This window comes from Protopterus annectens, chromosome 3.part1, assembly GCF_019279795.1.
Source record: "Protopterus annectens isolate FY-2018-M chromosome 3.part1, PAN1.0, whole genome shotgun sequence".
Lineage (NCBI taxonomy): Eukaryota > Metazoa > Chordata > Ceratodontiformes > Protopteridae > Protopterus > Protopterus annectens.
The window spans coordinates 1,467,626,005-1,467,638,481 of record NC_056732.1 but is presented as its reverse complement, the minus strand read 5'-3'; the positions used below and the strand labels follow the sequence as shown (position 1 = coordinate 1,467,638,481).

The following is a 12,477-nucleotide window of genomic DNA, read 5'->3' as shown; positions in this document are numbered from 1 at the left end:
AAAAAAGGAGTGGGAATCCACGGGCATGGTGGGGGATCTGTAGCAAGCTACAATTTGGATTGCAGTTTTGCCTAGAGTTAGTTGCACTTGGATAACCTTGGATGCATTATGCTGAGCAGCTAGCCTGGAGGTGTGGATATACTTAATGAATATGGACACACCTCCACCTTTGGTGTTCCAGTCCAAGTTATATGGCCGAAAAGTGTGGTATGAGTTTAACCTGGTAATGCAGAGGTGCTCTCTGGAGCCTTGAACCAGGTCTCAGTCACAGCACAGATATCGATGTTCTCCATTTTAAGGAGTGCCTCAAGGGAGTGCATTTTGAGAGTTAGACTTCTAGCATTGAGTGACATTACCCTCAGTTTTTGCTTGCCTGTTCCTGTTACAGTGGTAAATTTGTCATTTGAACCTTGCCTAAAAAAGGCACTATAGGGGTGGCAAGAGCCTTAGCCAGTATCCGGAATCCCAGGGGTGACAGTTGCCGGCCATCTCTGGCAAAGCATTGTGGGCTGTCGACCATGTCGTCCCAGGCAGACAGATATTGGATCCTCTTAGAATGACCTCAAAAGCTTAGCCAAATGTTGAAGTTAATCATTTTGTCTTTGTACTGCAGTATCATTCTGGGTGATGGCAGGGTGCTACTCAGGGCTAGGGTCATACCTGCCTGGGCTACAAGATCAGAGAGCTCTTCCATGTCTCCTTTCATGTAGTCCAGGGAGGTTCATCTCAGGTCATTCACACCAACATGGACAATGACGGAGTCATATTTGTATTTGTTGTAGAGTGACCTGAGTGCATTGGTTATGTGGCAGATTCTGGCACCTGACAGGCAGCTGACAGTAAGCTTCTCCTTGTTTAGCCTGGTGAGTGGGACATCAGTGTGCTTTGACTATAGAGTCACCTATGACTAGTGTGTTGGGTATGTTGTTTTGCCTTATGGGCTGTGGTTGAGTGGCACACTGAGTCTGTGGGCTATGTATCATTTGGGTTGTGTTGGAGGGGTTTCTTGCATTTCTGCTTTGGAGGTCTCTGTTGCTTGAGTAGATTATTATTGAGAGCGTCTGCGAATGTTTTTGTGTTTCTGTGTGTGGATTTTGGTGGTGTTGTTTTAGTGGGACTATGTCATGAGTGTGGTGTGGTGAAAGTCGTTATCTTCTCCTCTTGACTGACAAGTTTAGTCTTGGTTGGAGAGAACTTTACCTCCAGTTTGCCTAGATAAGTGCATCTCTCACAAGTTGTAGTGTTTAGTGGTAGGAGGAGAGGGTTGTCTGTGTACATGAGGCAATTGCTACATTGCCCCATGATGCCCAGATTCATCAGATAGACAGGAGAGAACACTGGGAGCTTACCCTTGGACATGTTTGGATAAAAAAAACTATTTTCCTCAAGGCAAGTGAGGAAAGTGAGAACAACAGCAGATTTTCTCTAAGCAAGTGAGGAAAGTAAGTACAGAAACTGTTTTCCTCTAGGTAATGAGGAAGGTTGAGTGTTGTAGTAATTTGTAGCTTATAGAGTGCTTACAATATATTCTGAACAAGTGCTGAGAATGAATAAGCAAATTCAAGTGCTAAAACTTAGAATCTGTATCTGAACTAGACTAGTTACAGGAAAGAAACAAGTGCAAATGTCGGCTTTTAAATCAGAAAGTTGAGAGAGATGGAAAACTTGCCCAAACGGCCAATAACTACAATTTCTGGGCCTGAACCACTCCTTATGTGGTAGAGAGGTTACCTAGTGCTTATCACTCCCACTGATAAGCTAGCAGGCTTTCCTCCAACACAGCAAGGCTTGGGGGCCTCAGGAGGTTACAAACAGTCCTGGATACAGCAAATCTGGATCTGGACTAGACTAGTTACAGGAAAGGGGGAAACAAGTGCAAATACTGGCTTTTAAATCAGAATGTTTAGAGAAATGGAAAAACTGCCCAAAACGGCCAATAACTACAATTTCTGGGCCAGAACCACTCCTTATGTGGTAACTAGGTTACCTAGTGCTTATCACTCCCAGTGATAAGCTAGAAGGCTTCCCTCCAACGCAGAAAGCTTGGTGGGCTCAGGAGCATACAAACAGTCTTGCATATAGCAAATCTGTATCTGGACTAGACTAGTTACAGGAAGGGTGAGAGGAACAAGTGCAAATGCAGGCTTTTAAATCAGGAAGTTGAGAGAGATGGAAAAACTGCCCAAACAGCCAATAACTACAATTTCTGGGCCAGAAACCACTCCTTAGGTGGCAGATAGGTAGTGGTTACATTCCCACTGATAAGCTAACAGGCTTCCCTCCCACAAAGACAAGCTTGGGGGGCACAGAAGCTTACAAACAGTCTTGGATATAGCAAATCTGTATCTGGACTAGACTAGTTACAGGAAAGGCAGGAAACAAGAATAAATTTTTTGTTACAGTTAAGCAGAACACAGGGAGATTCTAACAAAGGTTTTTTTGTAAAGGAAAGGGAGAGAGGAGAAGCAGAAGATAATTCAAGGTTAGGAAACTAAGTGGGTTGGCCTTCTCAAATGTTCTCTCTGTATTAGGTAAAATGAGCTAATGACACTAGACTGGGAGGAGTGTCCCAGATCAAATTTACAGTAGGGGCGGGCAACTGCAAAGCCACCAAGTATAACAGCAAGACACCAACAGGGAGAGAGGGTGGGGAACAATACTACAGAGATTAGCCTACACTCTTTTAGACAGTAAACACTACAGAAATGTTTATCACAGCAGAACAGCAGTGAACCACAAAATGAAAGTTTTAAACAGACAAAGGAGCAAGGAGACTCTACTGAATGATTTTAACTGCAAACAAATCAGTTGTATGATACACTCCTTGGCAGGAAATCAGAACAAACAAATAGGTGCTTAACAAGTAGAGAAAATTTCCTGTTAATACCTTTCACACAGTGAAACTATCTAAAAAGCTTTACAAACAGTGTGACAGTAAAAAACTTATTTATCAGGCCCTGTAAGGCAGACAATTTTAGTTTAACCGTGCAGATTAGTTAATAGCAATAAAATACAGTAAAAAGTATGCAGCAGGCAATAAAAAGTGCTATATATAAATTGCTAGAAGCAGTAAAAATAACCAAAAAAAAAAAAAAAAAACAGGATACTTATTGCTGTATATGTCAGATCAGAGTTGTAGTCAATGACCCTCATCCACTCGGCTCAGTGTGTACAGTTTTGTTTCAGTGGGTAATGCTTTGTTTCCCAGGATACTTAAGAAATCTATCAATCTAATAACTACTGACAGAGCAATGAATAACTCCTCATGAGGACCATTTTAAGCATAGCCAATTTCCCTTATAAAGGTGAAGATCAGACCCTGTGCCTTGTATTTGTGGGGTAAGCACTTTAACCAGTATACCAACTCCCAACATACAGCAGTGTTCTTTGTGGACAGAGTTGCAGCTAGCAATTCCAGTTCTCTCTGCCATGCCCCAATCTGACACCCCCTCAGCTTTAAAACAGAGTACTCCCTCTTAAGAAAAAAGGTTCTCAAACAGGAAGAAAAAAATTCTTCTTACACTTGTAGCAACTGATTTCTACAGTTTATGTCACAAAAGGAGACAAAGCACTTCAGTCCTGATTGCAAATGCAATACCATTATTATTTTCTGAATGCCATTAATGCAGTAAAGGCTGATGACTGATCATGGCCTCCTCACATTTTGAACCTTGGAAGGATGCCCCCTTCCCCTATCCTAGCTACACCTCTGACTCTGAATATGATGCATGGGAACTTCAGTAAGTAAAACCAGATAAAATTATGGAATCAGTCAACTTTATCAGTTAGCAAGCTTTGCAAAGTCACTCCATGTGCCAAATACAATGCATTTACAATAACTGAGCAGCGATATAGCAAGTGGAAAGTGTAATCACAAAGAATGTTTCATATGTTATGATATGAAGAAACCACATGCCATCTGAGGGCTGAATTTAAAATATGATGCAGTGTCATAGTACAGCACAAGGAGAACATAATAGTTGGGAATGAAAGTTATGAAAAAATATTGGAATATAATCTACCAGTGGTTATTTGACTAGCACATGATACCAAAAAATGGAAAATATAGTGTACGTTTAGCCAGATTCTGTATACTAAACATTAAAATCAATGAACTCATTAAGCAATAACTCGCACTTAGCCACCTGTATTATCATGCTCAGTCACACATAGTATTATCTACACCCATTACTGTGATGGTATATTCGATGTGTATAAAGGAATAACATATGCAGTTTGTAAAGGCCCCATTTTAGTATTACTGATTTAAGCCTACCTGTGAGAAGTAGACATATAAGATAACATATTTCAACAGTGCTGGGAATAGCAGAAGACTGTAGCTTCTTTCCCATGACTGGTGCTTGTTCCAATACTACATTAAAAGTGCAGCACAATTGTGTGTGTGTGTGTGTGTGTGTGTGTGTGTGTGTGTGTGTGTGTGTGTGTGTGTGTGTGTGTGTGTGTGTGTGTGTATTTGTGCTGGAGAGGTACTCCTGAGGAGCTTTCCTTCTGATGATATGTTCAGCTGAGGTCCTAGCTGGCAAAGCTGGCAGTAGTTCAGGTAATGTTAAAGATCTCATGGTACTTGTTGAAAGAATAGGAATGGAACAACTCTGTTGTAAAATAAAATAATGAGCAAAATAGGTGAAGAAATCAGAAGATCAAGAAAGTAAAACAAAATTTTAGTGCAAAAATCTAGAAAAGTCTATAATGAATGCAAACCAAAAGGAAAATAAATAAATAAACAATGGATGTAATAATAAAATTGCAGTAAAAAAAAAAAAAAAAAAACAAGACTCTGAACGCTCATAACCAGTAAAGTATATCCAAAATATCCCAGGATCCCTAAACAGACCATTTGCAAACCTACAAATGAGCCTTGGTATGCTTTCGGACTTTAGCAGAAGGATTAAAGGATAAAAATTAAATTTGCATCTAAAGGTCCAAAGCAATAATATAGAAAATAATAGAATACATTTTTTGAAGTCTCTCAACTCCAACTACAAAAATAAGTTTCTTATAAGTCAAAACCAAAGGACATCATGCCAGCCTGTTTCTGCAAAAGAAAGAATTCAGCATATTGGCAATGAATTGTGACATGCTGTTATACTCCCTGCATTGTTCCACACAAATGACCCGAAGTTGATCTCCCTTGGACTTACTGAACTGGGTGCCACAAACCTGAAGCTTCTGAGACAAAAATCAAACAGCATTACATGTTAAATCTTGGATGTCAAATCCATATATGAATAGATAAACCATATTACACTAGTACAGGCCCTTTAAGGGAAGACAACAGAAGCATAAGTAATTTGTGTCATAATATACACATAGAAAGAAGTGCTGTCCTTTAAAAGTAATGTAGTGGGTCCTAACCATTTCATAATTAAAAAAAATAGAAATTAACAGGTAACTGCAAATAAATAGATTATGCTGACCTAGAGGTATGCCTTGTATTAGATATTTTATATATATATATATATATATATATATATATCAATCATGCCTTCCCCCCACACAGCTGCTCGAAATCCAGGAACTCACAGCCAGAGGTTCACACAGCTGTTTCCCTGTCCACCTATCTGGCCGAGCAACTGCTCAAACTTGATCATGAGTTCAAGGATCTAGCTGCTACATCAGCTGCAAACACTGAAGCTCTTATTGTCAAACTGGTAAGTGGGAAAAGGAAATGGGGAGGGGACTTTAGGTTTAGGTTTAGGGAGGGGAGAGGCACTTTAGGTTTAGGTTTAGGGAGGGGGGAGGAGGGAGATTTTAATTTAAGCATCAACCCGACCAGGAGTTAGTTCTAGGTTAGGGTTAGGGAGGGGAGAGGGATTTTAGGCTTAATCAGGGATTGGGAGTTGGCTCAGAACTAGGGTTAGGGAGAGGAGGAAGATTTTAGGTTTAGGGAGCAAGTGGGAGTTGGTTCAGACTTAGGGTTAGGGAGGACGTGGGGATTTTAGGTTTAGAGCATAACTGGGAATAGTTTTTTGAGTTATTGTCCAGGTACTGGGAGGGATAGTTAGCTTAAAGGCAGTGCACAGGAATCAGCGTGGCGGGAGGTAGAGAACTTAGCATCAGGGAAGTTTGTCACAAGCTAATGGTACTTAAGCACTTGTAGTCGACCCAGTACAAAGTACCTTCTGGCAGAAATCAAGCAATAGTTCACCAAAAAGAGGCCATACATACATAATGTGTGTTTAATCAAGCCTTCGATTCTCCAACTATAAATAACATGTTTTACCACATTCACCAGCTATGACACAAATATATGAGTACAGAGAAGGACCTCGGTTTGTCCATATAATACATATTAGGAAGTCTCTTCTATCTTGTATATAATGTATTGTCAACTTTATTGCTTCCTTATATTTATTTTCTTGTATTCACAAATTGTACCACTTTGTTATTGTCTTAATATTTGTAACCATTGTTCAACTTTTTTTTATTCTGTTTAATGTGACCATGGTTCCATATTTGCAGATCAACTTCCTGATAACTTCCAGATAGAAATTATCAGCTACTGACCAGCAAAAAAAATATCTCTTTCCTGAAACCATATGTTGGCACTTTGTATGTGGGGAGTCTACTCTAGATTGGAAAACAAGTTTGCAAGTATTTGCAGGCAAGCATTTGCCTGGCAACCAGGGTTATTGTAAGAGTTCTTCATTCATTCCGATCCCTATGTATCTAGTGCAAAAACTTAGTGTCTTCTGGTTTGAGGCTCCCCATGTCCAGGTAAAGGAGGCTCTGGGAATTATTCCAGAAGATGGCGAAATGACCCTTCACCAAGTGAAAGTAGTATGTTGTACCCCCAACATTTCTAATATATGTGACCCACTTGAGCCCCCTCGTGGGTTGTTGACAGACCCAGTTCATTACAAAGCTACTGAATGTGAACCCAGAGGGTATACAGGACAGTTTGAAGGTCTTGCCAGGCTTCTTCAGATTCCTGCCAGTCACTGTCAGAACCTCCTAGGATCCAACACTAAAAAGCAAAATACAGTTAAGGATGAAATAATGGGTTTGTAACTCAAAGTGATGATACTAGTCATTGCCAAAGAAACACTCTTTCTTCCTAAGCAAATAGAGAAAAAGAATGTACGTGGTCGCCACATGCGGTAGAAGTGAAACTTCTGTAAGGAAGTGCGAAGGAGCTTATACTGTATTGTACCATTTGCCTTCCTTTGCACTTCCTTACAGAAGTTTAACTTCTACTGTGCTTGGTGACCACATATATACTTTTGACTTTTTTATTATTAATATTGTCAGCCTTTAATGGTACATTGCATGGGGTAATAGCTCTCTGGTCAGGTAGACAAGCAGTACAAAATATGCACGCACACACAAACATACACATGTGTGCATGCACACACACACACACACACACACACACACACACACACACAGACAGATATGCTCACACACACACACACACACACACACACACACACACACACACACACACACACACACACACACACACACACACACACACAGTGAGAGCAGTTTCTGCACACACACACACACACACACACACACAGATATGCTCACACACACACACACACACACACACACACACACACACACACACACACACACACACACACAGTGAGAGCAGTTTCTGGCTAGATTATAGTGACATGTCTGCAGATTCTCAGTTGCGTAACTTAGGAGTCCCCTGTAGTCATGGCTTATAACTGGACTTTTTATAATATTAAACAGCTTTCTTTTTTGTCAGTGAACTTGTTTCACCAAACTTCTTGATAAGTTGCAGATAAACTTCCTGATAACTTGCAGATAGAAATGATCACCTAATGACCAGCAAAAAAAGGTCTCTTTCCTGACACCATATGTTGACACATAGTATGTGGGGGGTCTCTACTCTAGACTGGAAAACAAGTCTACAAGTATTTGCAGGCAATAACAATTTGCCTGGCAACCAGGGTTATTGTAAGAGTCCTTCGCTCACTCCAATCATTGTGTATCTAGTGCAGAAATACATTGCATTGTCTTCTGGTTTGAGGCTCCCCATGTCCAGATAAAGGAAGCTTTGGGAATTATCACAGAAGATGATGAAATGACTCTTCACCAAGGGAGAGTAGTATGTCGTACACCCAACATTACTAATAAACGTGACCCACTCATTCCCCTTCCTGGACTGCTGCTGGACCCAGTTCATTCTGTAGCTACTTAATGTGAACCTAAAGGGTTTACAGGACAAATGTAGCAACAAGCAACAAAAGAAAAAACAACCACAAAGCAATCCACAAATGAAGAAAAGGCACACTTTATTCCTCTGACGTCTCGGCCTTAGCCTTCAAGGAGTAAGAACTTGCAAATTACACATACTATATATATTACTCAATAACTAATTAAACAATTAATTACAATAAAAAAATTAAATAAAAACAATTAAATTAACACCCTCCAGTTGAATTCTTCATTTAACCCATGAGGGTACAAAGTATTAAATTTTAAAATATAAGTGGCTTCCTTAAGTAATAAATAATGTTTAATATCATAAGTATCAAAGCAAGACATACTTATTTTTTCCAAAACTGTACCTTGCAGTCCCTCATTCTTACTATCATGAATTTTTTTAAAAATGCATAGCCACAGAGCTTTCCTCCTTTTTATTGTCAATATCTCTAGCATGTTCCATCAATCTAGATTTAAATGCCCTTTTAGTTTCCCCAGTATAGAATGTATTACATGGGCATCTAAGTGCATAAATCACACCTTCAGAATTACAAGTAAAATAATTACATGTATTAAAAATAACATTATTTATAGGAGAAAAACTTCTAACTATAAAATTACATGATCTACATTTGCCACACTTAAAAGTACCATGAGATAGTATGTTACATTCAGGATTTTCAGAGGGCAAGGAAAATTTACTATTCACCAAAAAATTTTGAATATTCCTACCTTGTTTATAAGAGAAACTTAACCTGACATCTAACCATGAAGCCACATTATTAAGAGAAACAAAATAATTCCAATAAAATTTAACCAACCTAACCAATTCAGCACTAAAACTACCATAAGTAGTAACAAAGTACAGCACCTCACAATGCTTATTAGTTTCAAAGCTAGAAACTGTATTATCCATTTTATGTGCATTATTTCTTATTTTCCTGCCACCTGTGTTGAACAACCTATCATAACTTCTCTGAACCAATTCATCACTATACCCTCTCCATTTAAACATCCCAATAATTGTATCCAATTCTCGCATAAAAGTATATTCATTATTACATAGTCTAGAAACCCTCAGTATTTCACCATATGGTAAGGCTTCTAATGTATGGGGGGGGGGGTGACAACTCTCACCATGCACATATTGGGTACCCTCATCAAATTTTCTATTAACTGATGTTTCCAGTCTATTGCCATCTTTAATATTCAACATAACATCCAAAAAAGGAATATTAACACCCATTTTAAGACCATCAAATTCTAACGAAAATCTGTTATTATGTAATTCTAAAATAAAATTATCAACAAAAGCCTCACCATCTTGAACAAGAAAAATTAAATAATCTATAAACCTATAATATCTAATAACATATTTACAAAAAAAAGGATTTCTATATAAATATTCAAATTCAAAAAGGCCCATGGCCAAATTTGCGTACATGGGGGCAAAAGATGCCCCCATGGCCGTACCTTGTTTTTGTCTGTATAAACTATTATTAAATTCAAAAAAATTATGTGTCAAACAAAATTGAGTAAGTTCTATGATGTATTCAGTAACTGGATAATCACACAGAAAAAATCTGAGGGCCTCTATGCCGAACCCATGGCTTATATTCGTATATAAGCTCTTAACATCAAGAGTTACCCAGTACATATAATCATTCCATTCAACATCCTTAATTTTATCCAAAAAGTCAAAAACATCACAAAACGTATGACGGTAAAGTTTTAACTGTAGGTAACAAAAGGCTATGTAAAAAAAGACCTACATTATGTAAAAAATAATTACAACCTGAGACAATAGGTCTCCCAGGAGGTGATGTTAGGCTTTTGTGTATCTTTGGAAGGCAATAGAAATGAGCCATTCTACAGCCTTCAGTATTAAACATTTTCTTAATATCCATTTCTGAAAAATAACCTAATCTCTCACCCTTCTTCAATATACTCCAAAACCGAATCACTATACACTATAAATTCTGTCTTTTCATAAACATTGTAATTATTCAAATGTTCTTCACACATTTTGAGCTATTATGAATAGTGTAACAACCAGCTTATTTCCTTTATCAGAAGGTTTAAATACAATTTCTCTCGTTTTACTTAATGTTTGTAAAACTTTCCATTCTCTCAGTTAAATTATAATGAATATCTGACTTACATTTCAAAAACTCAGTATGTGCACACTCCATAGAGGCGTTCAATAAGTTGGTCAAATGTGTAACATCATTATTTAAAATTGGTGGCATGAAATTACTTTTTGATCTAATGCATTCAGTATTCAGCTTATAATAAGCATTGTATACATTATCAGAATCACACGTATGAAAACTGTCCACGGATGAGTCAAGACTTTCCACAGGTGAGACTACATTAATATCCACATTAACATTGTAAAAAAAGCTTTTTAAATGTAATTTTCTACAAAACCTAAAGACATCACTTTTAATGTCATGCAGTCGTGAAACAACTGTAGGAATAAATTTAAGTCCACGATTAAGAACTGAAAGTTTGAGATCAGAAAACGAGTATCCAGAAAGATTAATAACATAATTCTGCAAGGAGGGAGAAAATAAACAACTACCATTTACATCTCTTGTATCCCCCTTGCAAATACTGTTCTTTCTGTGCTAGTCCCTGGACCTCTCGTTGGCGTTTTCTCCCCTGTTGACCTACTTTCGAGTTGGTGTTTTCACCCCAAAAATTCTGCTGGAACCGATGAGAATGTTGCGCTGCTGATAGTGCAGGGAATTCAGAATTAAAATCCCCCTTTCTAGTGCAGAAATACATTGCATTGTCTTCTGGTTTGAGGCTTCCCATGTCCAGATAAAGGAAGCTTTGGGAATTATCACAGAAGATGATGAAATGACTCTTCACCAAGGAAGAGTAGTATGTCATACGCCCAACATTACTAATAAACGTGACTCACTCATTGCCCTTCCTGGACTGCTGCTGGACCCAGTTCATTCTGTAGCTACTTAATGTGAACCTAAAGGGTTTAGAGGACAGTTTGAGGGTCTCTCCAGGCTTCTTTTCATACCTGCCAGTCTCTGTCAGAACCACCTGGGGTCGATCACCTAAGAGCAAAATACAGTTAAGGATGAAATAATGGGTTTGTAACTCAAAGAGATGATACTAGTCATTGCCAAAGAAACACACGTACTTCCTAAGTAAACAGAGAAAAAGAATGAGCGTGGTCACCATGCACGGTAGAAGTGAAGTTTCTGTAAGGAAGTACGAAGGAGCTTATACTGTATTGTACTATTTGCTTTCCTTCGCGCTTCCTTACAGAAGTTTCACATTTACCATGCTTGATGACCACACACATACTTTTTCCTTTTTTTTTATTATTATTGTCAGCTTTTAATGGCACATTGCATGGGTAAAATTTCCCTGGGCAAGTAGAAAGCCAATACAAAATATGCGCAAACAAACACACACACACACACACACACACACACACACACACACACACACACACACACACACACACAGAATTGTACACTTACCCATATAAAATAACAAATAAAAGCAACAGGTTCACTATGTAAACTTTACTTACAGATGAAAGAGGGTCACTTTCATGACATTCTGTCTATTCACTGTCCGGACAGGTATGAGCAGGGGTTGAATACTTTTTGTCATGAAGATCACCATAACAATTCACTTGCACCCCACCCTCATCCCTCTCCATTTTCAAGCTTTTGCCGTCAAACATCGATTCTTATATTTTCTGTAAAAATATAATTCTAAGTGACTGTGACATGAATGTAGTAAATCCAAAGAATTACTCACAAGGCAGCTTAACAATTCATTAATCAGAAGACATCTTCTCAAATCCTGGCCTATCCCATCCCAAACCTTTTCTCTATTAACCACTTCCTACTTTATTTTCTCAGTACCAATCACTCCTCTTCAATCCAAAACATCTCCATCCTACCCACTGTAATAATGTACTTGTCACAATCCCAACAGGGCTTCCAAATCCTACAGTTACAGCTATCACAACAATCCTGGGATGACCTCCTAGCCAAAGATAACCCCAGTGACATTACCAATTCCCTTACATCCCTCTTTCCCTCTCAAAATACAGGACATACATTTCCCATAAGTAACGTGATTCCCATAAGTAACGTGATTCCATAGGTTTTCCAATCTGTCAAATTTTCTCCCATTAACAACCTCCACCATCCCACCCACTAAAAACGAAGCCCTCATTGGCTAATATTTTACTTCAAAATTGTAATAACCAAGGACATTGCTAAAATTTGTAAT

General features: G+C 38.4%; 1 protein-coding gene across 1 annotated transcript in view; it reads left to right on the top strand.

Moving 5' to 3' along the window:
- The window catches only part of LOC122797794 (cubilin-like), a 2,156,354-nt gene that overhangs the window by 916,829 nt on the left and 1,227,048 nt on the right, over positions 1 to 12,477 (top strand). The gene's annotated exons all lie outside the window — the stretch shown is intronic.